Source organism: Phyllostomus hastatus, unplaced genomic scaffold (assembly GCF_019186645.2).
Source record: "Phyllostomus hastatus isolate PE091 unplaced genomic scaffold, TTU_PhHast_1.1 phas_contig_38, whole genome shotgun sequence".
In the NCBI taxonomy this organism is placed as follows: Eukaryota; Metazoa; Chordata; class Mammalia; order Chiroptera; family Phyllostomidae; genus Phyllostomus; species Phyllostomus hastatus.
In genome coordinates, this window is record NW_025333869.1 from 3,016,621 (window position 1) to 3,044,092 (window position 27,472).

The following is a 27,472-nucleotide window of genomic DNA, read 5'->3' on the forward strand; positions in this document are numbered from 1 at the left end:
GTCAAGCTGATTAATTACTAAAATCAATAGGATGAGATTAATGTTCTTATTCTAACTTGCCTTGAAACGGAAACTTTTGAACTTTCCAGTCCTTCATCAGTGTCTGTATATATATCAAACCTCCAGTTGTCTAAATGATTGTCATGTTGGATCAATTCACATTCTAAAAATGCAGGACTGATTCTTCTGAAAAAATATAGCATTTACTACAAGAGCTCCTAGCCATTCTTTCTTCTTTAGAACACTCTGGATAATGTCTACTTGTGTTTCTGGTGTAAACCCTAAGATGCTTGAGTAAATCATTATCATTTGTATCTATACAAAACCTTAGTCAACACAGGAATACAATCTCAAACTATAATTGTGGATTTACATATTTCTCCTATGTCCTTTTCAGCTTTTATTTGATATGTAAATATATAGGGTTATATATATGCTTGACTAAAAGACCCCTTTATTTGCTCTAAAATGATGTTTTTTACCTTTGTTTTCTGAAATTCACTTTGTGTGATATTAATATATCTTTTTAAGTTGTCTTTTAACTCATTTAAGCATTTTTATCATTGCATTTTTAATCTACTTTTGTTTTTATGTTTAAAATTCATTTTTTTATCAGCAACATATACATGTTTCCTTTTTCAATCTTACATTCTGTGCCTTTAAAACAGGGTGTTTGATTCATTTACATTTAATGTGACACTTGGTATAGTTAAGATTATATCTATTTTCTTCATCTTGTTATTTCTGTTCTATGACTCATTTGTTTTTGGTGGTTATATATATATATATATATATATATATATATGATGACATCATATCACATATATATGGTGATTATATATATGTAATGACATATCACATAAATATATGAGTGACATTATTGACTTATTGTTTTTTTTATTTTGGCTTCTTTAGCATTTATGATGTATATCTCTTAACTTTGGTTACCTTAGCATTTGTAATACACATTTCTAACATCTCAGACTACCTTTAAGTAATATTATATCCTATAGTGTAACAGCATACCAGTGGTTTGCTATCATTTCTCTTTCATGGCCTTTATGTTAATGTCATACATTTCACTTTACACATATGTTATAAACTCCACAATATATTATTATTATTATTACTGATGGAAATGGGGTTTTGTGGTATATCACAGAAACCATTTCAGGAGTCCCACAAGGGAAGATGAGGTCTGGTGATAAGATTTATACGTGACACAAGATGCAAAACCAAAGGTGTTTTACTAGGTTTTCAGTGTTTCATCTCTGTCCATTCCACCTTGGGAAAATCTCCAACCTTGCCTTCATTAGGCCCAGAAATAGGGCCAGTGTCCTGACATTTTGTGCTATGACAAGGCTAATCCAGTCCAACCTTTCTCACCATCTCACTAGAATAACTTGCTTTCCTGGCTGTGCTCTAGCCTTTGCTGCTGTATCCAGTACCCAGGCTGGTCTTGGAACCTGCTTAAAAGCTGTGAAGTGGCCAAGTCCACATGGTTACTAAAAAAGGAGAACAGGCTAATGAATGGGCAAACACATGTTGGGCAGGGAAGGTCTTTATTAGATGGAATTATATTATCTCAGTGATGGGAAGGACCAGACACATTTTCAAAATAAGCAATGAACTTCCCAAGATTTTGTGGGATTCTCATGGGTCCACTCTTTAACAAATCTATTTTCTTTCCAGGCTAGTCTGACAGGCTTTTTTTTGGTCACTATTTCTGGTCCTACAGTGCATGTGCTTACCTCCCCTTTTTCTATCCCTTCCCATATTGATGTGCAAGAACATACCTGGGGTTCCTATAACTTCCTAGGGTACCAAGCAGGCTTCTGCTTCCTCGTTTATAACGTTTAATAATGGCTGGTACCCTTTGCTCCCTTCCTTTATTAATATCTAGCTACCTGTAGGAGACCATTCTGTGTGGCATGAGCCCAGCTCCCACTCAGAGATGCACAGGACCCAGGCCCATGGACAGGTTCTCCTGTGAGGAATCAGGCCTAGGTACTCTAGGAGTACCTAGACTCCTATGAGACTTGCTTTTGCTAAAACTCCCTCACCCTGAGTTGAGACAGCAAGTGCTTACTGTAACTTCTTAAAATCCATGCTAAAACTTCCCAGTATTGAGTGTAACCAGTTCAACCACTTTTCCCTTTGCATTTGCAAATATCCTTCTTCTGTGATGTGATTAGTGGCATCATCTCCTTTGTTTTCTGTAAGAGGTAACCACCTAAAGCAAACCTGTGCATAGTAAATGAGGACCATCTTGTAATGTGCCCAGAAAAGAAATAAAGGCCAGTCACGGCAAGGGCAGGGGCTTTTTTCCTCTCTTGAGAGAAAAAGCCACACTGTCCCTTTTCCTCCACAGGACTCCATAGTCCGTGTGAATTTCTCGTGCCTCATCCACAATGTGGCGGACCCCATGAGCTGAGGTCCACATCAGCTACCTACACTAACATTTTCATTGTCTAAACAGTCAATTCAATTATCTTTTAAGGAAATTTAAGTGATTAAAATACTGTTATATTTGGTATGTATTTACCATTTCTGGTGTGCTTTCAAAACAACTTACATTTTTTCTTCTCCCAACTCCTTATATACAAAAACCAGGTCAATACCAGAACAGTGAATATGTTTGTCTTCTCTACTAGCCCTGCTATTGGTTTAGACAGCATGCTCCAGGACCTGGTCCATTATCTGGCTAGCATGTGCCTCAATAAATCATTTCTTTCAGAAAAGTTTGCCCTTGAAGATTAGTTTATGCTATTATAGTTGTTCCCACTGTTTCTCTCTTTTCCCACCTTCGCCCAGTCCCATCCTCTTCCTTCTCTCAGTCAATGCCCATATCATTGTCTGTGCCCATGTGAAACCAGAAAAGATGTCAGCATTCGGGTGGCCTGTGACTACCAAACCCAATAAGCAGTGACAGCAATCAAATCTTTATAGGAGCATTATTCAGATAGCCGATAATCTGAGAAGATGGTGGGTTCATACCCTAACAGACTATCTTGTCTTTTCTTTCCAGGCCAATGTTTTTACAGTAGGGAATAAACAAGGTGCACTGAGGGCTTTGAGATTCAGGGAGGATGAGGGGAAAGAAGCTGCAACATTCCCGTCCTGGGCAGTTAGCTATTTCCAGGGGCAGTGGTCATCTGTTTTCCCTGGAACACAAATGTCCAGATGCCTCCAACTTATCTCCAGGTGGTAGTCTTATCAGTGCCCCAGGAGGTCAGCTGGTTTTCCAGGAGCCAGGATGGCCCTTGTCTGTAGTTTCTGAAACAACAGCTTTAACATCCACATTACTTGCTAGACTTATAACTTTTTACCTTAAGCTAAACTTTTTCAAGCCTCGAGTCCCCTATTAAAAGTGCAAACAATGATTGTAAGGCTCTACTCAATCTTCTCAAACTAACCACAATTGATATTAGTCAATTTATCAAGGCTTGCCAAAACATAGGCACAGAACAACATCAAGCCACATTGCTAGCAGCAGCCATAAAAGGAGATATTAAATGCTTTAATTGTGGCAGACTGAGGCACACATTTGAGAAGTGCTGGAACAGACAACTGAATAGTCTAAAAAATCCACCCAGTAAAAACTGCCCATGGTGTGGCAAGGGTAAACATTGGGCAAGTGAGTGTAGATCTCAATATGATAAAAATGACAAGCCACTCCAACCTCAGGGAAATGGGCAGAATGGTACACACTCTGGTGCCCCAAACCCCAACAGGAATTATCCCAGTGGCAGCAACCAACTTCTCTGGGCTCAGGAACATGTCAAGTGTCCAACTGTTACAGGGTGCAGCCAAGAAGGGGGGACCCCAAATAGGCATTTGAAATGGGGTCCAGAACTTAAGGTGTCCAGGAGATTTTAAGATATCCCCCCCACCCCCCGCAAGGTGTGGGTTGGGGGAAGGGACAAATGGAGCAGGGCCATGGAGAGCTATTTTGCATAGCAACAGCCTTGCAGCTAACATCTGGTGTGGTCATTTAACATATCTATAGCCTTTGGCTGGTCACTTAGATATGTTGAATAGCTGTGGTCGTGCTCTGAGCCAGGGGAATGGAAGTAACTACCCCACCAAGACGCAACTGGGGGCAGGTCCCCCAAGTTACAGCACCTGCATGGGAGCTTGGAGAAGATTGACTCCATGACATGGGGACACACCTGCCCAGACCCACGATGGTGACCAGAAAAGCTGGAGAAGACAGCAGATTGAGGACAAGTGTGCCCAAGTGTAGGAGGAGTCAGAAATGGGGCTGCAGAAGAAGATTGGCACGGGGATTTAAACCCAGACACAGCAGCCATTGAGGGAGAACCGCGCAGCCTTGACAGAGTGGGGACTCCCGTAGCCCTGAGAGAGAGAACTACGTGGCTTGGCAGAGTGGGGACCCCCAGAGCTTTAGAAGGGGGAACCACCACCTGGTTTTAGCTGAGATCCTGGCGACTCAGCTGAGGGTGCTGGGAACCCAGGGAGGTCTCCCAGTTGAGATGGAGTACTAACTGGGAAGAACCAGAGGACTGCCTGAGCCATGGACTTCTATTTCCTTTCCTGAGATATGGTACTCTGGACTGGGCAAAGGGGGAAGGAAGGAAGGACTATGTCTGTTTGTGGGTGTTTTAAGGGACTTTGGGATTTTGGTGAAGACATTAGGTCACTACTTTAAGTCTGTATAGCATTAAATAAACATTTCCTTTCCTTTTCACAAATCTCTGGCATTGAGAGACATCTTTCCTCTGGGAGCGGACATGACAGACCTGGGGCCTTTTTTTCAATAATAGTATATCATCCCAGGCACCCCCTTGTTTGTTCTGTAACACAACCTCCATGCCACCACAAGGGGAAGCACAGTATTCGACTTGGTTACTACCCAAGAGCTCATCTTAAAAGAACAGGATAAAATCCTCAAAGCTCCTACAGGAGTGTGGGGACCATTGCCTGAGTGCACTGTTGGGTTGATTTTAGGAAGGTCTAGCATTACCACTAAAGGAATTTTAGTCCAGCCTGAAGTAATTAATTCTGATTATCAGGGAGAAATCAAAATTGTGATAGGAGCCTTTGGATATCATGTCATTCCTGCCCAAACTCATATAGCCCAACTTCTTCTTCGTCCCTATACAGTACCAAATACTCAAAATATAAAGAGAGGGGAAGGAGGCTTTGGTAATACTAATAATCTATTTTTTGTACCACCTCCATTAAATTAAATAAACCTCTTTTAGAAATCAAAATCAAAGAACTTTCCATGGCCTAGTAGATATGGGTGCAGATGTTATTATAAGTTCTAGCCAGTGTTGGCCTCCAGATTGGCCACTAACAGAGGCCAACATATCCATAACTGGCATAGGAGACGATTTTCAACCATGCAAAAGTGTATGGTCCCTCAGGTGCTGTGGCCCTGACAGAAAAGAAGGGTGAATTCAGACTTATGTCCTTTTGATAGGGGACTCAAGAGTTGGAAAAATTTTAGTTTAAGGTAAAAAGTTATAAGCCTAGCAAGTAATGTATATCTTAAAGCTTTTTTTCAGAAACTACAGATAGATAAGGCTCATCCTGGCTTCTGGGAAAATAGCCAACCTTCTGGGAAACAGCTAAAGATTACTGCCTGGGGACAAGTGGAGGCATCTGAGCCTTTGTGTTCCAGGGAGAGACGGATAACCACCAGCCCCTGGGAACAACTAACTGCCCAGGACAGGAATGTTGCTGTTTCTTTCCCCTAATCCTCCCTGAACTTCAAAACTCCTCACAGCACCTTGTTTATTCCCTACTATAAAAACCTTGGCCTAGAAAGAAAAGACAAGATGGTTCTTTTGGGTGCATACTCAGATCGCCAGCTATCTGAATAAAGTTCCCATAAAGATTCAATCCCTGTCACTGCTTATTGGGTTTGGTAGTGACAGGCACACGCTGGTGTCTTTTCTGATTTCACTTTCAGCCCCACTTATTATTTGGGGATGAGACATTACTCAGTGGGGAATGAAAATCACCCTCCCACATTTTTGCTAATGGCCACTGTTCAGATATCTCCTCTACCCCTCACATGGCTTTCAGATATTCCTGTGTGGGTCAATCAGTGGCCACTGAAAGGGGAGCGGTTAGTAAAAGCCCATGAATTAGTAAAATGACAATTAGAGGCAGGAAAATATTGAGCCATCTAGTAGCCTGTGGAATACTCTGTTTTTTGTAGTTTCTTAAAAATCTGGGAAATGGAGGCTTATACATGATTTTTGAAAAATTAATGAGATACTTCAACCAATGGGAGCTCTATAACTTGGAGTCCCAAACCCAGTTTGCCTCCCTTAGGATTGGCCACTTCTAGTCATTTACTTAAAATATTGCTTTTTTTTTTTTTTTACAATTCCTTTAACTAAAAGGACAGAGAGCAATTTGCTTTCTCTGTCTCAGTTCTTAACAACTCTCAGCCATTACAGAGATTCCAATGGAAGGTTCTTCCTCAATGCATGTTAAATAGCCCAGTTATCTGCAAGTATTTCATCTATCAAACCTTATGGCTTGTCCAGGAAAAGTTCCCTAATTCTATAATATATCATTATATGGATGATATCCTGATTGCTGCCCCATCTTCTGAAATGCTAAGATTTATGCTTATTTTTAAAAAGCCATATATAACGCAAGCTTAATTATATCCCCTGAAAAGGTCCAACAGTCTGAGCCTTGTAAGTATGTGGGGCACATTCTTTTTCACAGGACAATTGGGCCTCAAACACTCCAAATTAATCCACCAGAATTCCCAACACTTAATAACCTCCAGCAACTATTAGGTATTATTAACTGGATTCAACCTATCTTAGGAATTACCACCCATCAGCTTGCTCATTTATTCAATACCTTAAAAGGAGACTCTGACCTAAATTCCCCTAGAACTCTGTCCTCCCAGGCTCTCCAAGAATTAGACCTTGTCAATTAGCATATTAACAAAAGTCAGCTCACAAGAGTTGACTGCCAATTTCCTATCAAGCTATTCTGCTTTCCACCTTTAAGTACGCCCACAGGATTAATTGGTCAACTGTTATCTCAGTTAGGCATGATAGAATGGCTATTTCTCTCTCATCAGCCTCAACATACTATTACCACTTATATTATAGCTCTATGCCAACTGATCATTAAAGGATGTGAGAGCAACTTTTCAGCCACGATCCAGCCATCATTCACATTCACATCCCCAAATCTATTTACAACAGCTGTCCAGTCTCTGGAATTTCAGTGTGCTATCACAGACTTTGTGGGCAAAATAGAAATTAGTCTGCCCTCAGAAAAATTGTTACAAAACCTCCCAATTCACAATACTCATCTGAAAGAGAAAATTAGTAAGACCCCTATCCCTAAAGCAAGGGCTATTTTTATCGATGGCTCAGGAAAAACAGGGAAAGCTGACATCAACTGGCAGGAAAATGAGGAATGGAAACACTGTATTTCTTATGGTCATGTTTCCACTCAATGGGACAAGCTCTCAGGAGCCATTATGGCTCTCCAACAGTGACCTCATGAGCCCATGAATCTAGTTTGGGACTCTGGTTATACTGCATATACTCTCCTTCATATAGACCGGACTCTTCTTAAAGGGTCCATTGACCCCCACTCTACTCAGCCTGTTTTTAACCTTGCATACTTTGCTAGGTAAAGGGGAACATATTCTGTTTGTTATTCATATGGCTTCCTATACAGGTCTCCTTGGTCCTATGTCTGAAGGCAATGCCTGAGCTGATACTCTAGAGAGCATAGTAGATAACTTTCAAAAGGCTGTTGCCTCACATCAATTTTTCCATCAAAATAATCATGCACTTGGCAAGTTCAAACTCCCACATTCTCAGGCCAACAAATATTTCGAGAATGTCCAGATTGCCAGGACTTAGGTAAGGCATTGCACTTTATTGGAATTAATCCTAGAGGCTTAGAGCCACATGTAATCTGGTAAACTGATGTTACCCATTATCCTCCTTTGGGGAATTTTAAATTTATTCATGTCTCTATTGATACTTTCTCTAGAGCATTACATGTTTCTGCCCTTACAGGTGAATCAGCTAAAAACATCCAGGCCCATTGGCTTGAGGCTTTTAGCCATCCAAGCCATCCACAACAAGTTAAAACTGACAATGATCTGGGGTATACAGCCCAATCCACTGAAGATTTTCTACAAAGATGGGGAATTCAACACAAAACAGGCATCCTTTATATCCCACAGACCAAACAACTGTTGATCATGCCCATCATACTTTAAAAACTCTTCTTAACAAATAAAATAGGGGGAGCCAGGAAATGTCTCCCGAAAATCTCATAACGCTGGCTATGTATACTTACAATTTTCTTAACTGCAATAATTCTCTTAATATACCAATTGAGAAACATTTCAGTCAACAGAAAGTAGATAATAAGGGGCCCCATCCCTTAGTGTTATACAGAGATCCTCTAGGAGAAGGAAAATGGGAGGGGTCAGTTGAATTGTTAACATGGGGAAGAGGGTAGGCTTGTATTTCATTCCCTACAGTTCCTTTGTGGCTACCTGCTGAAAGAGTGAAACCCTACCATGGGAGACTGACCCCACCAACCCTTGTGGACAACTCAGAATGAGAGGTTCTGGTGTCTCAAGGCCCCAACCATCCAGCTGTCCCAGGTGGCCATAACCAAACACCAATGTTGGATCCGAGCCTGTCACCAGAGTCGGGGGAAGCAGACCACAGAGACTACTCCACCACCTGATCCCAAGGGGATAACGTGGAGAGACTTAAAAACCCTTAATAGCAGGACTGAAGAGGTCATGGAGAGTGCAGAACTATAAGACACTCCTGAAAATTGATTTCTAGCTTGTCAATAGTGTCCTCTAATTCAACAAAGCCATGTTGATGCTTGTTCTATTAGCTTGTTTTCGAGGCTTGGGCCTTGCTGCTGAAACTCAGCATATTTACTGGAGCCATATCCTTGATCCACTCATATTTAAGCTCCATACCTGGTGGAATTCAGAGCCTCCTTTATCTAGCAACAATACCAAATGGACAGGTGGTGCTTGGCTGCCACTGAATGGTCCTTTAGAGGAAAAATGACATTGATTATACATCCCTACAAATGCTATCTTTGTGTCAGGACATTTGTCTGCTTGTTTCTCCACACTATCTGACACTCTATGCTTACCTATAACTTTTAAATGGTATGCACATGCCATTGACAGTAAGGAATTTCTAGCTAATATCTCCCTCATAGGAGCCATAGGCTTTAAAGGAGAAAAGGATGGGGACAATAGTAACTTCCCAGACGTACCCCTTTGTAAACTTAAGACAAAAACTACTGAGCCAGTCCCTTGGTCATTATGTAGAGATCAACAGCCCTTGATCATTGGTATTCCTAATACCCCATTAACAGCTGAAAATTGTGGTGCTAAGTAGAAAGTGTATACTGGTGTGAATTCTACCACTGTCCCTGCCAAACCTAATCTAATGCTATATACTGGAGTATGGGATGGCACTATGGGGGAGGTGGAGCTCCTATTATAAGAGTCACATCCCTGAACCACACTAGCCCTTGGCATACTAATACTTGGAAAATGGAACTCCCATTCATAAAACACCTTCTAGGATGCTTTCTTTCTTTTTTTCTTTCTTTTTATTGTTGTTCAATTATAGTTGTCTGCATTTCCCCTACAACACTCCCCCCACCCTACCTAAATCCCCCTCCCTCCCTTGTTTCTACCCTCCCCCTTGGTTTTCTCCATGTGTCCTTTATAGTAGTTCCTGAAAACCCTTTCCCTCATTATCCTCTCCTACCTACCCTCTGGGAACTGTCAGATTGTTCTCCCTTTCAGTGTCTCTGGTTATATTTGGCTTGCTTTTTTCTTTGGTCATTTATGTTCCAGTTAAAGGTGAAATCATGTGGTATTTGTCCCTCACTGCCTGGCTTATTTCACTTAGGATAAATAATCTCCAGTTCCATCCATGCTGTCACAAAGGGTAGGAGTTCCTTCTTTCTTTCTGCTGCATAGTATTCCATTGTGTGAATGTACTATAGTTTTTTCATCCATTCATTTACTGATGGGCACTTAGGTTGCTCCCACAACTTGGCTATTGTAAATTGTGCTGTTATGAACATTGGGGTGCATAGGTTCTTTTAAATTAGTATTTTAGGATTCTTAGAATATAGTCCCAGCAGTGGAATTGCTGGATCAAGAGGCAATTCCATTTTTAGTTTTCTGAGGAAATTCCATACCGTTTTCCATAGTGGCTGCACCAGTCTGCATTCCCACCAACAGTACACTAGGGTTCCCTTTTCTTCACATCCTCTCCAACTCTTGTTTGTTGCTTTGTTTATGATGGCCATTCCGACTGGTGTGAAGTGGTATCTCATTGTGGTTTTAATTTGCATCTCTCTGATGGCTAGTGATGCTAAACATCTTTTCATATGTTTCTGAGCCTTCTGTATGTCCTCCATGGGACAGTGTTTATTCAAGTCTTTCACTCATTTTTTAATTGGGTTTTTTGTCTTCCTGGAGTGGAGTTGTGTAAGTTATTTATATATTTTAGAGATCAAACCCTTGTCTGAGGTATCATTAGCAAATATGTTTTCCCATAGAGTTGGTTCCCTTTTCATTTTAATGCTGTTTTCTTTAGCCATGCAGAAGCTTTTTAATTTGATGAGGTCACATTTGTTTATTCTTTCCATTATGTCCCTTGCTTTAGGGGACACATCAGTGAAGATGTTGCTGGGTGGAATATCTGAGATTTTCCTGCTGATGTTTTCCTCTAGGACTTTTATGGTAGGATGCTTTCAATATAAAAAAGAGTCACATCTTGAAAGAGATTTTTATATTATAAAAAATGTTAGTAGTTCCTGAGTCGTATGTACTTTTTACACCTATCTTTTTCTAGCCATTCCAGGGATGCCTCATTTAACCTATAATAATAAGTCTAAGATATTTAGTCTCTGTAATTCCCCTGGCTCTATCTATGCTAGCTGTGTGACCCACGCTAATGTTACTCAGCTCAATCTCACTACGGTTTTTGTAGTTCACAGACAAACAAAAACCTGGCTGCCAGTTAATGTTACCGATGAATAAGAAGATCCAGGAGGCCTGGCCTCCCTCAGCCATGCTCTCTCTCAAATGAGAGTGCTGCATTTCTTGGGAACTCTCATCACGTGTATTGTTTCTGCTATCTTTATAGCTGCCTCTACTGCAGTGGCTGCCAATGCTCCAGCTGAATCTGTACAGACTGTTCATGCTGTTGATGCCCTCCTCACCAATACAACTCAAAAAATGATCCAACAAACACATATTGACCAGGAGATCCTTGCCAGGGTCTCAGCCAGGGTCTTCAGTAATATGGCCAGGAGAATGTCAGGATGCTCCTGTCACTCACCAATAGCTCACTTGTGATCCAGGCTTCTCTAAGCTGTGTGTCTCTTCCCTGAAGTGGAACTCCAGTCAGCATTCATGGAAGGAGGTTCAGCATTGCTTGTCAGGGGCCTTTTCCTCTAATCTCAAAGGACAAATCTATCATCTCCAGCTTGAACTACATCAGCAGCTTCAGGACATTAAACAACTCACTGAGCAAGCAGTCTTTCAGACCCTGCATGACAATTTACAGTAGCTCAATCCAAAAACTTGATTTGAAGGACTGAATTTTCACATCTGGGTCATGGGGGCTATAGGAAGACTCCTCCTAATCATTGTGGTCTTTTGCATCTTGAAATGCATATATGAATTGTTTTCCAGGGATCATATACACAAAGAACAAGTAGCAGGCTTTGTCGGACTTACCACCATGTCCACCATAACAAACAAAACAGGGGAAGTTGTTGGGAACCACTCTGCATGGTTTCAGAGATCGTAGCCCCATGAGAGCAAGCTCTGAAAGGGGCTGGTAAGTCTCCCTGGAAAACCAGGTAACAACATAGGTGGCAGGCATGACTTGTTTCTAACACCAAGGATCCCGTGGGAATCAGGCCTAAAATATACATTTTCATCCTTTGAAGCCAGCTCTGCTCAGCAATGAGCCCTCTTGGATATAACCCAGATGTTTGAGTTCAAGGCATAAGGAATGAAACTCCCTATTTTGTAATATATGCCTTTATAGCCACCTGGCATCTACATGACTCACAGACCCCAACCTGAAAAGATTTCTGTGTTTCTTCCATTGTTACTTATAGATAGTGTTATTTTTTATGACTATAGCCTTGTTGGACATTGATAGATAAGGTATGCATGTGTGCTGTATCCCCCTACACTTCCCAACCCTAATAAAATCCTCATTGGAGAAGGGCTCGAGGCATTCTCCACTAGAGGGAATCGCCACCACTTTTCCTGCCAGAGCAACAAGATTGTGTCTGGGAAGACTCTTTATTCTCATCTGCAGTGGCCTGGGGAACTTCACTGGCCAGAGCTCCCCACACTAGGGTTCCCTTTTCTGCACAACCCAGCCAGCACTTAATGTTTGTCAATTTGTTTATGATGGCCATTCTGACTGGTGTTAAGTAGTATCTCATTGTAATGTTAATTTGCACCTCTCTGGTGGCTAGTGATGCTGAGCATCCTTTCATGTGACTTTGGGCCCTCTGTATGTCCTCCCTAGAGAAACATCTGTTCAGGTCCTTTATCCATTTTTTTAATTGGATTGTTTGTCTTCCTGGTGTGGAGTCATGTGAGTTCTTTATATATTTTGGAGATCAAACCCTTGTCCAAGGTATCATTGGCAAATATGTTTTCCAATACAGTTGGTTCCCTTTTCATTTTGCTAATGTTTTCTTTAGCCATGCAGGAGCTTTTTATTTTAATGAAGTCCCATTTGTTTATTCTTTCCTTTATGTCCCTTGCTCTAGGGGACATATCAGTGAAGATGTTGCTGCATGGAATATCTAAGATTTTCCAGCGTATGTTCTCCTCTAGGACTTTTATGGTATCATGACTTAAGTCTTTTATCCATCTTCAGTTTATTTTTGTATATGGTATAAATTGGTGGTCTACTTTCATTATTTTTTGCATGTAGCTGTCCAGATCTCCCAACACCGTTTGTTGAAGAGACTATTTTTACTCCATTTTATGTTTCTTCCCCATTCATCAAATATTTAATTGACCACAGAGACTTGGGTTTATTTCTGGGCTCTCTAGCCTGTTCCACTGGTCTATGTGTCTGTTCTTACGTCAGTACCAGACTCTTTTGATTACCATGCCCTTGTAATATAGTTTGATATCAGGTATGGTAATCCCACCGACTTTGCCCTCCTTTCTCAACATCACTGCAGCTATTTGGGATCATTTATGGTTCCATATACATTTTTGAAGTGTTTGTTCTATATATGTGAAATATGCCATTGGTATTTTAATAAGGATTGTGTTGTATCTATAAATTGCTTTGGGTAGTATGGACATAATTCTTTCAATCCATAAATATAGTATATGATTCCATTTATTTCTATCTTCCTTAATTTCTGTCCTCAGTGTTGTGTATTTCTGAGTACAGGTCTTTTTCCTCCTTAGTTAGGTTTATTCCGAGGTATTTTATTTTTCTTGTTGCTATGTCAAATGGGACTTTTTTTTCCTGATTTTTGTTTCTGATATTTCATTGTTGGTGTACAAAAATGCCTTTCATTTCTGAATATTGACTTTGTATCCAGCTTTTTTGCCAAATTCACTTATTAGGTTCAGTAGTGTTTCAGTGGAGGCTGTAGGGTTTTCTATGTACACTAACATGTCATCAGCAAACAGTTTTACTTCCTCCATTCCAATTTTGATGCCTTTTACTTCATCCTATTCTCAGATTGCTGTTGGTAGGACTCCCAATACTATGTTGAATAGAAGTGTTGAAAGTTGGCATCCTTGTCTTGTTTCTAATCTTAGTGGGAAAACTTTTGCCCTTTGAGTATGATGTTGGCTGTAGGTTTCTCTATATGGCCTTTATAAGGTTGAGAAATACTCTCTCTATTCCCACTTGCTGAGTATTTTTATCATAAATGGGTGCTGTATTTTATCAAATACTTTTTCTGCATCTATTGATATGATCATGTGATTTTTGTCTTTCCTTTTGCTTATGTGATCTATTACATTTATTGATTTGTGAATATTGTACCATCCTTGCACCCTTGGTATAAATCCCACTTGCTCATAGTGTATGATTTTTTTAATGTATTGCTGCACACAGTTTGCCAATAGTTTGTTGAGGATTTTAGTGTCTATGTTCATCAGTGATATTGGCCTGAATTTTTCTTTCTTTGTTGTGTCTTTATTTGGTTTTGGGACTAGGATGATGCTGGATTCATCAAGAGTTTGGGAGTCTTCCTTCTTCTTGGATTTTATGGAAAAGTTTGTGATGGATAGGGGTTAGCTCTTTCTTATATGTTTTGTAAAATCCTCCTGTAAAACCGTCCAATCCAGGGCTTCTGTGTGCTGGGACTTTTTTGATTAGAGCTTCAATTTTGTCATCTGTTATTAGTCTGTTCAGGCTTTCTGCGTCTTCTTCATACAATTTTAGAAGATCATATTTTTCTAGAAATTTGTCCATTTACTAGGTTTTCAAATTTCTTGGCATATAATTCTTAGTATAATTTTTACAATCCTTTGTATGGTATCAGTTGTAATCTCTCCTCTTTCATTTCTGATCATGTTTATTTGGGTTCTGTGTCTGTTTTCTTGATGAGTCTGCTTAAAGTCTTGTCAATTTTGTTTATCTTTTAAAGAACCAGCTCCTGGATTTATTCATCCTTAGAACTGCTTTTAGTCTCTATGCCATTTAATTCTGCTCTGATCTTAGTTATTTCCTTCCTTCTACTTGCTCTGGTTTGTCTTTGTTGTTAGGTTGTTTATTTGAAATGTTTCTATCTTTTTTAGATAGGCCTGTATTGCTATGAACTTCAATTTCAGGACTGCCTTTACTATGTCCTATGAGTTTTGTACTATTGTGTGTTCATTTTCATTTGTTTCCAGAAACTTTTTTATTTCTTCCTTGATCTCATTCTTAATCTATTCATTTTTAATAGCATGCTATTCAATCTCCATGAGTTTGAGTATTTTTGAGTTTTTTTTCCTTGAGGTTTGTTTCTACTTTCAGGCCCTTGTAGTTGGAGAAAATGCTTGATATGATTTCAAATTTCTTGAATTTGTTGAGGCTCATTTTGTGTCCTATTATGTGGTCTCTCTTTGAAAATGTTTCATGTGCATTTGAAAAGAATGTGTATTTTCCTTCTTTGGGATGAAAGGTTCTCTATATATCAGTTAAGTCCATTTGATTTAGAGCATTGTTCAATGCCACGATATCCTTGTTGGTATTTTGTTTGGAAGGTCTATCCATTTTTGACAGGAGAGTGTTAAATTCCCCTAATATAAATGTGTTGCTGTCTATATTTTTCTTGAAGTCCTCCCAAATTTTCCTTATGCATTTGGGTGCTCCAATGTTGGGTGCATATATGTTTATAATGTTTATTTCTTCTTGATGGATTCTTCCCTTGAGTATTATGAAGTATCCTTCTGGGTTCCTTTTTATGACCTTTGTTTTGAGGTCTACTTTGTCAGATATAAGTATTGCTACCCTGGGTTTTTTTTTTTCTGTCTCTGTGTGTGGATTATTTTTTTCAAGCCTTTCACTTTCAGTCTGTGTAGGTTTTTGCTTTCTCTTATAGGCAGCATATGTGTGGGCTATGTTTTCTTACCCATTCAGCTACCCTATGTCTTTTGATTGGAACATTTAATCTATTCAAATTTAGGAATTTTATTTATAGGTACTTATTTATTGCCATTTCACTCCTTTTGTACTTTTATTCCTTTCTCTCTTACTGTTTTTTCTTCCTCTTATTAAAGCAGACCCTTTTGCATCTTTGCAGTGCTGGTTTGGTGGAGCTGTATTCTTTGATATTTATTTTGTCAAGGAAGCTCTTTATTTGGTCTTCTGTTTTAATTGAGAGCATTGCTGGATTGTGTATTGTCAGTTGCAGGCCTTTGCTTTTCATTAATTGGAATATTTCTTACCATTCCCTTCTGGCTTTTAGTATTCCTGTTGAGAAATAAGCTTCTAGCCTTATCTGAGCTCCCTTGTATATTACTTCCTGTTTCTCCCTTGCAGCCTTTAAGATTCTCCCTTTATCTTATAATTTTTCCACTTTAATTATAATGTGTCTTGAAGTACGCCTCCTTGGGTTTCTCTTGATTGGGACCCTCTCTGTTTCCTGGACTTGTGTGGCTTCTTCTCTCATTAAATTAGTGAAGTTTTTCATCATTACTTTCTCAAACAGGTTTTCTATCCCTTGGTCCTCTTGTTCTCCTTCTGGTATCCCTATTATATGGATATTATTCCATATTATTCCGCTTCATGTTGTCCTGCATTTCCCTTAACCCCTCTTCATTTTTTTTTTCAGTCTTTTTCCTTTTTCTTGCTCTTTTTGGGAGGTTTTTTCTGGTTTGTCCTCCAACTCACTGATTTGATCCTCTGCTTCATTGAACTTGCTTTTGATTCCTTCTTTTGTGTTCTTTAATTCAGAAATTGTATTCTTCATTACTTCTTGGCCCTTGTTGACTATTTCCATGTCCTTTTTATGTTGATATAGTTCACAGTAAGTTCTTTGTAATTCCTTAAAGTTTTAGGTAGTTCACACTGAGTTCATTGAACTTTCTTATAACCATTGCTTTGAACTCAATACCTGATAGCTGACTTGCCTCTATTTCATTTAGCATTCTTTCTGAGGATTCCTCCTTTCCTTTAGATTGGGGGTTGTTTATTTTTCTTCCCATTGTTTGTGGGACTCTTCTTTCTGGCTTCTGTTTTTTAAATTGACCTATTTTGACTTTCTGACTTTGTGGTATGAACTCCTATGGTAGGAGGCCTGTGAGATACCGTGGTGCAGTCTCCTTGATCACCTGAACTTGATGTTCTTGAGATCTCCTTTATGCCTTTTATGATGGTTTTTCAGATGTAATTGGGTTTTGATTGTTGTTGGGTTGTTCTTTTGTGGGTCCTTCCCTGTCACTGTTTGACCTAGGGTCACTTAGCCCACTATGTAAGATTTGCTTCTAAGGGGAGGAGTGTTAGTTCCTGGACGAGGACCCAGTCACTGGAGCCGCCCTGGGCCTCAGCTTTCATAGCAACAGAATCTTCCTAGCTCTGTTAGGTGTGCCCATAGCTGGCTTTCTGCCAGGAATGGTCCTGGGAAGGGGAGCTTAGCAGTCCTCAGGGCCCAAGAAGATGGACTTTGGGTCCCCTGGGACAGGAGCCACACCCAGCCGAGGAGACAACAGCAGGGTACTTGATGGACTGTGCATGGAATTTCTGGAATAGATGGAGGTGCTTTAGCTGATATCAGTTTCCTAGATTCCTATTTCAGCACTAGCTTTATTGGAGTCAATGGATTTGGAAGCCCTGTAGAAACAAAATATCCCTTGATGCAGAGAATGATTAATAGTAGCAGCTCCCCAAACCTTTTAAATGACAGTGCCTAGCCATATGCAGGTCATGATCCTCTAACTTCACGTGCTTCATCCTTGCTTAATGGCTTTGGTGCCTTCAACATCTCTCATAGAAGAAAGACAACAAATCCTACCACAAGCGAGTTTATTCCTAAAGGAAGATCAACCTCCAGGCTGAGTAACGTGTCCCAGTCAAATATGTCTACTTTCTTTCATGTTTTCTCTCACTCATCCATGGGAAGTCATGCTGCTGCTGGATTAGCACAAGGAATGTAATTATCTGCTGGGTCTTCCTTTCTTCATTCCCCCAAGATCACTCCATGTACTTCTACTGCTCTAAGAAGAAGTCACACTCTAAACCTAGCCATTACATGGTGTTTTTCAGTGCACCTACACCTAGTAATAATCCTGTTTCTCAGACTCTGTCCTCTAGTCAGGTGTTTCAAAAAGGAACTATCAGTGGGATGACATACTTCTATACAGACACAACTCCAGTCCCTTTGACTGGAATGGTATTTCCAAACTACCATATCTATCCTCCAACTGCACCTCATGTTGCTTATATGCAACCAAAAGCAAATGCACCTTCCTTCCTCATGGCCAATGAGCTCCAACAGTAGCTCATTAACAGACATTTAATAACAATGGCTCAAATTGATAAAGCAGATATGCTAGCAGTTCCTGCAGAAGTTGATAGCTACCATAGCCTATTCCCTCTAGAACCATTCCCACCCCCCCAACCAGATACAGAAATCAAGTAATTTTGGTTACATTACATCTTGCTACAAAGCTGTAAATAGCAAAGATGATCTGCCATGTTGTCTTCGGAGGATACATGGTTTTCATCTCGTTAACACAAAATGCATGGTGCTGGTTGATATGCAGAAAAAAAATTCAGCACTCAAATATTGTAAACTTGCATGAGGTATTTATCACTAAAACATTTGCAGAGCCTTCTCTTGTGTTTACATATGGTTTCCATGCTGGAGGAGAGACTATGATAAGCAGACACTTTAATGACCCCACTGCTGATACATATTTCACAAAGAGAAAGTAATGTCAACACAATGGACCATTGTCCAGACAACATGCTGGATTATTGCCAGAATCTTTTATTTGGGCATATATTGTTCAGTTGAGTTCTGCATTGTGTACCATTCATACAGGAGGTTTGGCATGTCCAGTTATGGACCCAACAAAGATTCTGATAACTGGCAAAATTAGGTTGTGAGTAAATTGTGTTGGAATATTTGATGTTTCAACATTTGACAACAGGAAGAATAATAATCCATTGGTATTAATGGCTTGTAGGGAACCAATCCATGTGGAATGGCAAATGTAGCTCAGCCCTATGGGAAAGCCCATAGGCATATGTGGCACACAGGAGTCAAACCCATGGATTGGTTCTCCCATGGAAACTCAGGCCTGCTCTATAACTAGGCTGCTTTTTCTTATACAGTCTGATGGAGAGGAAAAGCAAATCAAAAGGACCACAAGAGGTGGTTTGAAAGAAACAATTTGCTGATATGCTTGTAGATAGCCCTGTAACTAGCTGCTGTTTTTAAAGCTGATTAAAAGGAAAGTCTTTGCTCTTTCTCCTAAGCCTAGACCCAGTTGGGGGTTGTGCCATGGGGATGGGCTTGTGAGTGTTTTTAGTGTGCCTTTCATTGTGTGGACTTTTGATTGTGGCTGGCAGGAAACCTAGTGTTCTGACCCAGTCCATGTTACAGGTAATCCTGTCACGGGTGACTTCTAAAGCCAAACTCTTTTGGCTTTAACCATTTGATGCATGCCCATGAGATTGCAGTGAATGCTTGGGAGAGAGGGCAAGTCTCCTGCTTGCTGAAGAAGGTACAGTTGCAAAGCAGTCACAAGAGAGGGTGGACTAGGAAGAAAACCCCTTTCCCCTGAAATCCAACACACCCTATGACCTAATCAAAAAGCACTCAGTGTCATTGGCCCTTACCTGGGCTGATGTGTGCACACTCCCACCAAGTTGATGTTGTCCACAATGACAGCTCATATCCCTGGGTCCCTGTTCCAGGTGCCAGCTGATGCAAGCTCTGGCCAGCAGTGTCCAAGGTATTGTGGATGAGAAATGAGACAAATTCACATGAACTACCGAGTCCTGTGGAGGAAAAGGGATGGCAAGGCCACTCTCTTAAGAGGAGATTGCTTAGGTTTGCTTTAGGTAATTGCTTTTTACAGATAGCAATGGAAGGGATGTTACTGATTACTTCTTACAGATTAACAAGGAAAAAATGTTATAAATGCAAGGGAACAATAAGAGTAATAGATCTGGTTACACTTCAGTCCTTGGGAGAGTTAGTGTGGACTTCAGGAAGTTACTTTGGAGATATGCAGTAAGCATTTGCTGCATGAACTCAGGGTGAGGGAGTTTTAGCAAGAGCAAGTCACAAAGTGGCCTAGTTATAATACAGGCCTGATTTTTCATGGGAGAACCAATCCATGGGTTTCTCTGTTGCATGACACATGTATCTATGGGCTTTCCCATAGGGCTAAGCTACATTTGCCATTCCATGCTGACTGGTTCCCTACAATGGCTCAATACCAGCAAGCAGATCTGATATCATTAGGAAAAGTTGTGTTGGCTTTGGCTTGAAACTCTTTGGCAGGAACTCGGCAAGAGAATTTACAGAAAGCCATGGAACTGATGACAATTGACTACTCCTCTGACCTGAAGAATCTGATTTTATATCTGCTGACTGACCAAAACAGGATGAGAAATATCAATGACATCATTCCCATGATTGGTGCTCAATTTTATACTCAATTGGATTCTTCTCAAATGAGAAATGATGTCATAGAGGAGGACCTTGCAAAGGAGGTTCAAAATGGAAAATTGTTTAGGCTTCTAGCAAAATTTGGAACAATCAATGAGAGGCCAGAGTAAGGATATACAGTATTTTACAACACTTTTTCAATCAAGGGTATGGTTTTGCGTAATAAAAATGAGTATACTTTTTTTAAAAAGACTTCAAAAATAGAACTAAGCAATAGAGAGGTTGCCAACCTATCAGAGGCAGAGTTAAAAACACTGGTAATCAGGATGCTCAGAGAATTGGTTGAGTATGATCACAAAATGGAGGAAAAAGTGAAGACTATTCAAAGTGAAATGAAGAGAAATGTACAGGGAACCAACATTGAAGGGAAGGAAACTGGACTCAAACCATGACATTCTGGTCTTGCCAACAGTCTCAAACCCTATTCTGAGCTCTCCAGGCTGGAGCTGCAAGAATGGGATCAGTTCATACTGAAAGTGTACCCTGTTTCACAGGCTTATCTCTACCACCAGAGGCTACACAGTCTATTCTTTCTATTTCTAATGCTGAAGCAGGAGATAGTCAAGAGGGAGGAAACTACAGAGGTGACCCAGGACTAAGACAAAAGACATCAATACAGAACAAAAACCATGTTCTAAGACCAGTTCCTCAGGAAAGAGGAAACTCCAGAGCCACAACAATACTAATACAAAGGATATCAATACAGAAGAGAGACCCTGTTCTAAAACCAGTTGCCCCCACTTTCTGGAAAAGCGTTGAATCACAATGAATCATGACTACACCTTCACAGAAGATGCTGCATGACTCCTACTTCATTGTAACAGCATTATAATAAATTAGCATTGTGAGACCCCTTGCTATGCTGGCCAATCAAGGAAAATCATAGGAGGCTGAATGCACAGTAGCTTAAAAATAATATAACTACTTACCCATGCACAATAAAATCCCACCAAAACTAGCAAGGAAATATCTGCCCCATAAGAACAGAATTCCCCTAGCCACTGAAGGTCAGTCTGTTTGGAGTTGGTCCACTCCCATGTTCTATGGAGTATACTATTGCTTAATAAATATACACTTTTTCTACTATAAACTCTTTTTATGTTTGGCTCAATTCATTGTTCATGACCACTAACTTGATTACCTGTGCATGACCACTAACCTGATTACCTGTGCAAACAGTTTTTGGTCATCCATTGCCAGGAGAGGATGCCAGAGCATTAACCTTATTTTGCTGTCCTGGAACTGGGGGATGTTCCCTTTTCTTTGCTATCTATCCTGATTTTGTGAGCTAATGTTCCCTGATGGAAGGTCAGCTGCTAGATTGCAGGCACAGGTTGGGCAGTTAAGAGCCACAAGGATGCCCACCACATGAAGACCCCTATGAGAGGATAGCCTGGATGTGGAATGAGGTTAAACTTAGCCCCCACCAGGTGCAAGAAAATGTTCACACACCAGTCAGGAACACTGTGAAAACCATAAGACACTGCCTCACTCCATAACTGCACCCTTATAGGCTCTGTTTTACCTTTTCTATGGGATATCTGTGCCACCTTGCCCGTGCTATGACTTCCTTTTTCAGTCTCCTCATCAGGCCTACAGATAATCTTTTATGTTTGTCCTCCCCAGCTGACTTTTGGCCTTTATACCTGGGCCTATACCCCACTTGCCTGTTGTGCAGGATGTGTTCCTGTTGTATTTGTACCCAGAATATTTATTTCAGGGTCACTAATTGTCCCATTATTAAGTATAGTTGCAGGAATGAGCCACTCAGAAACATTGGCTGGAGACCCTTAACAGGCATTTTCTGGTCATTTGTTATGAGAAATGGCCATATGGAACCACTCTTATCCGATACGGACCACGGCTCATGGGGTCCACAGCATTATGGATGAGACACAACAAATTCACACAGACTACCGAGTCCTGTGGAGGAAAAGGAATGGCACGGCTTCTCTCTCAAGAAGAGAAAATCCTTGGCCCTTGCCTTGACAAGCTTTTATTGCTTTTCTGGGCACATTACATGATGGTCCTCATTTACTATGCACAGGTTCACTTTAGGTGGTTACCTTTTACAGAAAACAAAGGAGAGGATGATGCTAATCACATCACAGAAGAAGGATATTGGCAAATGCAAAGGGAAAAGTAATTGAACTGGTTACAATCATCCTTGGAACGTTTAGCATGGATTTTAGGAAGTTACTTTGAAGATATACAGTAAATGTTTGCTGCCTCAATTCAGTGTGAGGGAGTTTTAGCAAAAGCAATTCTCATAGCAGTCTAGGTACAATGTTGGCCTTATTCCCCACAGGAGAACCTCTCCAAGGGCTTGAGTCTTGTCCATCTCTGAGTTGGAGCTGGGCCCACACCACACAAAACGATCTCCTATACTTACCCATTTATTTGAATTTGAAATTTTAAAATGGTTTGCTTGCCTCTATAGGAGTATTTTAACTTTCCCTCCTGGTCCATCATCCTGCTATGAGATTCACCTCCAGTATGAAGGGGAGTCCTTTAGGAACCTCTTGAGGAAATTTCAGACTCATGTACAATTTCTTGAAGCTCTGAAAAAAATGAGATTGAATACTCAGATGTCCTCTTTGTGATTTCTGAAAAAGTCATTTTATAATTAGGTCATCTTGTGTCCCTCTTAGTGGTTTATGGGACCAGAAACATTTTTGCTAGTAAACACCTTGTTTTCCCCAGATCTGAAGGCTTAGAAGAAAGTGAGGGTCTCCATAGATGGAGAATACAAGAATAGAGATGAACTCAGGTTACCTGGGTAGAGCAGAGGGTCTAGAGTATTCAGGATTATAGGCAATTGCTCAAATATGCTGGAGTAGTTACCTCCCTACAGTTATTTGCAGTTTGGACACTCACTAGAACCATGAATTATGCAAATAGTGTCAAAGGAACTCTGGACTTCCAAACTGAGCATAGGAAATGAAATAAAACAAGACCATGACATCCTCTCAAGTCTGTCAGATTTCTGTCAGTGAACACTCATTAGGATTTCTTTCACAAGAGATATCTTGTAGGTTGATGGGAACCTGGGGGATTCCCTGTGGCCCACTAAGAAAGCTCCTGAGGCAAGCAAAGAGGGATGCCTCTAGATTTCAAAGGAGAATCTGGGTTTTTTTTTTCATCACAGTTGAAATGGGAACCACACCTACCATCCCTTCAAAATCACCACTGTGTTGCATTCTTTTTTTTTACTGCTGCTCAGTTACAGTTGCCCTACCTTTTTCTCCATTGCTCTCCTCTTCCCTGTATCTGCCCAGCTCCTACAATCAATCTCCTACCCATTGTCTATGCCCATGAGTCCTCTATTCATGTTAATTGACTGGCACCTTCCACCTCTACCCCAGTTAACCCCCTTTCCCCTGATAACTGTTAGTTTGTTCTTTATTTCTATGTCTCTGGTTCTATATTCTTGATTTTTTGTTTTGTTGATAAGGTTCCACTTATAGGTGAATGCATATGGTATTTGTCTTTCACCACCTGGCATATGTCACCTAGCATAATACTATCCAGTTCTATCCATGCTGTCATGAAGAGCTGGAGTTCCTTATTTCTTTCTGTGGTGTACTATTCCATTGTATAAATGTACACAGTTTTTTGACCCATTAATTTACAGATGGACACTTATATTGCTCTCAGCACTTGCCTATTGTAAATAATGCTGCTATAAACATAGGGGTGCCCAGGTTCTTTGACATGGAGATTCAGGATTCTTAGGGTATAATCCCAGCTGTGGGAATCAGTGGATCAAAAGGCAGTTCCACCTTAAGTTTTATACAAAATTCCATTAAGTTTTCCAAGTGCCTGCACTAGTCTGCATACCCACCAACAGTGTACTAGGGTTGCCTTTTCTCCAAAACCTCACCAATACTTGTTGTCTCTTGATTTGTTAAAAATGACCATGGTGTGACCAGTGTGAAGTGATATCTCTTTGTGGTTTTAATTTGCATCTCTCTGAGGGCTAGTGATGCTGAGCATCCTTTCATATGTCTATGAGTTCTCTGTATGTCCTCCTTGGAGAAGTGTCTGCTCAGGTCATTTGGCCATTTATTAATTGGTTTGCTAGTTTTCCTGAAGTGAAGTCATGTGAGTTTTTATATATTTTGGAGATCTACCATTGTCCAAGGTATCATGGTCAAATATGTTTTCTCAACAAGCTAGTTCACTTTTCATTATGCTGATTTTTTTAACTGTGAAGAAGCTTTTTAATTTCACATAGTCACATTTGTTTATTCTTTCCTCTATATCCCATGTCCTAGCAGATGTATCTGTGAAAATATTGCTGTCTGAGATATGTGAAATTTTCCTGCACATTTTCTTCTCTAGGACTTTTATGGTATCATGACTTATGTTTAAGTCCTTCATCTATCCTGAGTTTATATTAGTGTATGGTCTAAGGCATTGCATGGTCTAGTTCCATTTTTGTTTAAGGTACTTGTCCAGACCTCCCAACACCATTTATTGAAGAAGCTATTTTGACTCTATTCTGTGCTCCTATCCCTTTTGTCAAATATTAATTGATCATATTAACATGAGTTTATTTCTGAGCTGTATATTCTGTTCCACTGGTCTATGTGTCTGTTCTTACATCAGTACCAGACTATTTCGATTACAGTGGCCTTTTAATATTGTCTGATATCAGATATTGTGATCCCTTTAACTTTCTTTTTCTTTTTCAAAATTGCAGAGGCTATCTGAGGTTATTTATGGTTCCATATAAATTTTTGAAATGTTTGTTCTTTATTTGTGAATATGTCATTGGTACTTTTACAAAGATTGTATTCAGTTGATAGATTGCTCTGGGTAGTATGGACATTTTGATGATGTTAATTTTTCCAATCCATGAACATGGTATATGATCACATTTATGTGCCTTCCTTTATGTTTTTCTTCAATATTCTGTAGTTTCCTGAGTACAGGTCTTCTACCTCTTGGTTGAGTTTATTTCAAAGAATTTTACTTTTCTTGTTGTTAATGTAAATGGTATTTTCCCCCTAAATTTTTTTCTTCTGACATTTCATTGTTAGGGTACAAAAATTCCTTCAATATATGAAACTTGTCTATGCATCCCACCATTTTGTCAAGTTCATTTATTAGGTCAAGTATTTTTTTGTGTGTGGAGTCTATAGGGTTTTCTATGTACGCTATTATGCCACATGTAAACATTGACAGATTTACTAACCTAACCCTAACCCTAACCCTAACCCTTTACAATTTGATTGCCTTTTACTTCTTTTTCTTATATGATTGCTGTGACTAGAACTTCCAATACTATGATGAATAGAAGTTGTGAAAGCAAACACCCTTTTCTTGTACCTGATATTAGAGTATATCGTTTTGTTTTTGCCTGTTTAGTATGATGTTGGCTGTAGGTTTCTTGTATATGGCTTTTATTATGTTGAGGTATGATCCCTCTACACTTTTACTGAGCACTTTTATCATAAATGGGTGCTGTAGCTTATGAAATGATTTTCTGAATCTGTTGATAAGATCATGTGATTTTTGTCTTTCCTTTTCTTCACAAAAATGTGATGTATTACATTAATAGGCTTATGGATATTATACCATATTTCCATCCCTGGGATAAATCCACTTAATTCATACACCGCTTATCATGATGTATAATCTTTTTGATGTATTGCTGGATGCAGTTTGCCAATATTTTGTTGAGGATTTTAGCATTTATGTTCATCAGTGATATTGGCCTGCAGTTTTGGCCTTGTCCTTATTTTATCTGGTTTGGGAATTAGGATGATTCTGGCCTCATAAAAAGGGTTTGTGTGTCTTCTGTCTTCTTGGATTTTTTGGAATAGTCTGTGAAGGATAGGGGTTATCTCTTCCTTAACTATGTTGTAAAATTCTCCTGTGAAATAATTCAGTCCAGGGCTTTTGTTTGCTTAGAGTTTTCTGATCATTGCTTCAATTTAGCTAGCCATTACCATTCTGTTCAGTCTTTCTGCATCTTCTTGAATCAGTTTTGGAAGATTATATTTTTCTAGAAGTTTGTCCATTTCACCCAAGTTTTCAAATTTCTTAGCATGTAGTTGTTCATACTAATTTCTTATAATTCTTTGTATTTCTGTGGTAACAGTTGTTATCTCTCCTCTTTTATTTCTGACTTTATTTCTCCTCTCTCTTTTTTCTTGATGAATCTGCTTAAAGGTTTGTCAATCTGGTTTATCTTTTCAAAGAACAAGCTCCTGGATTTATTGACCCTTTGGATTGTTCTTTTATACCCTATGTCATTTAAATCTGCTCTGATCTTCATTATTTTCTTCCTTCTACAACTCTGGGATTTGTTTGTTGTTGCTTTTCCAGTTCTTGTAGGTGAAGAGTTAGGCTGCTTATTCAAAATGTTTCTACCATTTTCAAGTAGACCTTTGTCGCTATGAAATTTCCTCTCTGGACTGCCTTTGATATATACCATAGATTTGGGAAAGTTGTGTGTTCATTTTTATTTGTTTCCAGAAACATTTGGATTTCTTCCTTGATCATTCTTTTCTTTTAATTTTATTTTAATCATTGTTTAAATACAGTTTTCTCCCTTTTACTCCCATGCCAGCCACTCACTCGTCCCTCCCCACTTCCCTCCCATTACCACCATCCTCCTAGTTTTTGTCCATGTGTCCTTTAAATTTGTTCCTGTAAACCCTTCCCATTCTCCCCTGAAATTCCCTCTTCTCTCCCCTCTGGTCATTGTCAGTCTGTCCTCTATTTCAGTGTCTTTGACTATATTTTGGTTGTTTCTTTGTTTTGTTGTTTAGGTTCCTGTTAAAGGTGAGATCATATGGTATTTGTCTTTCACTGCCTGACTTATTTTGCTTAGCATAATGCTTTCCAGCTCCACCCAAGCTGTTGCAAAGGGTAGGAACACCTTCTTTCTTTCTGCTACATAGAATTCCATTGTGTAAATGTCCCATAGTTTTTTGATCCATTCATTTACTGATGGGCATCTAGGTTGCTTCCAGCACTTAGCTATTGTAAATTGTGCTGCTATGAACATAGGGGTGCAAAGGTTTTTTTGTATTGGTGTTTTAGTGTTCTCAGGATATAGTCCCAGCAGTGGAACTCCTGGGTTGAAAGGCAGATCCATTTTGTTTTCTGAGGAAGTTCCATACTGCTTTCCATAGTGGTTGTACCAGTCTGCAGCCCCACCAACAGTGCACTGGGGTCCCCTTTTCTCCACAACCTCTCCAATACTTGTTGTTTGTTGCTTTGTTTATGATGGCCATTTTGACTGGTGTGAAGTAGT

General features: G+C 39.8%; 1 pseudogene; it reads left to right on the plus strand.

Annotated features, from left to right (window-relative positions):
- The window catches only part of LOC123821117, a 46,711-nt pseudogene extending 26,399 nt beyond the window's left edge, over positions 1 to 20,312 (plus strand).
- Positions 20,313 to 27,472: the final 7,160 nt, after the last annotated feature.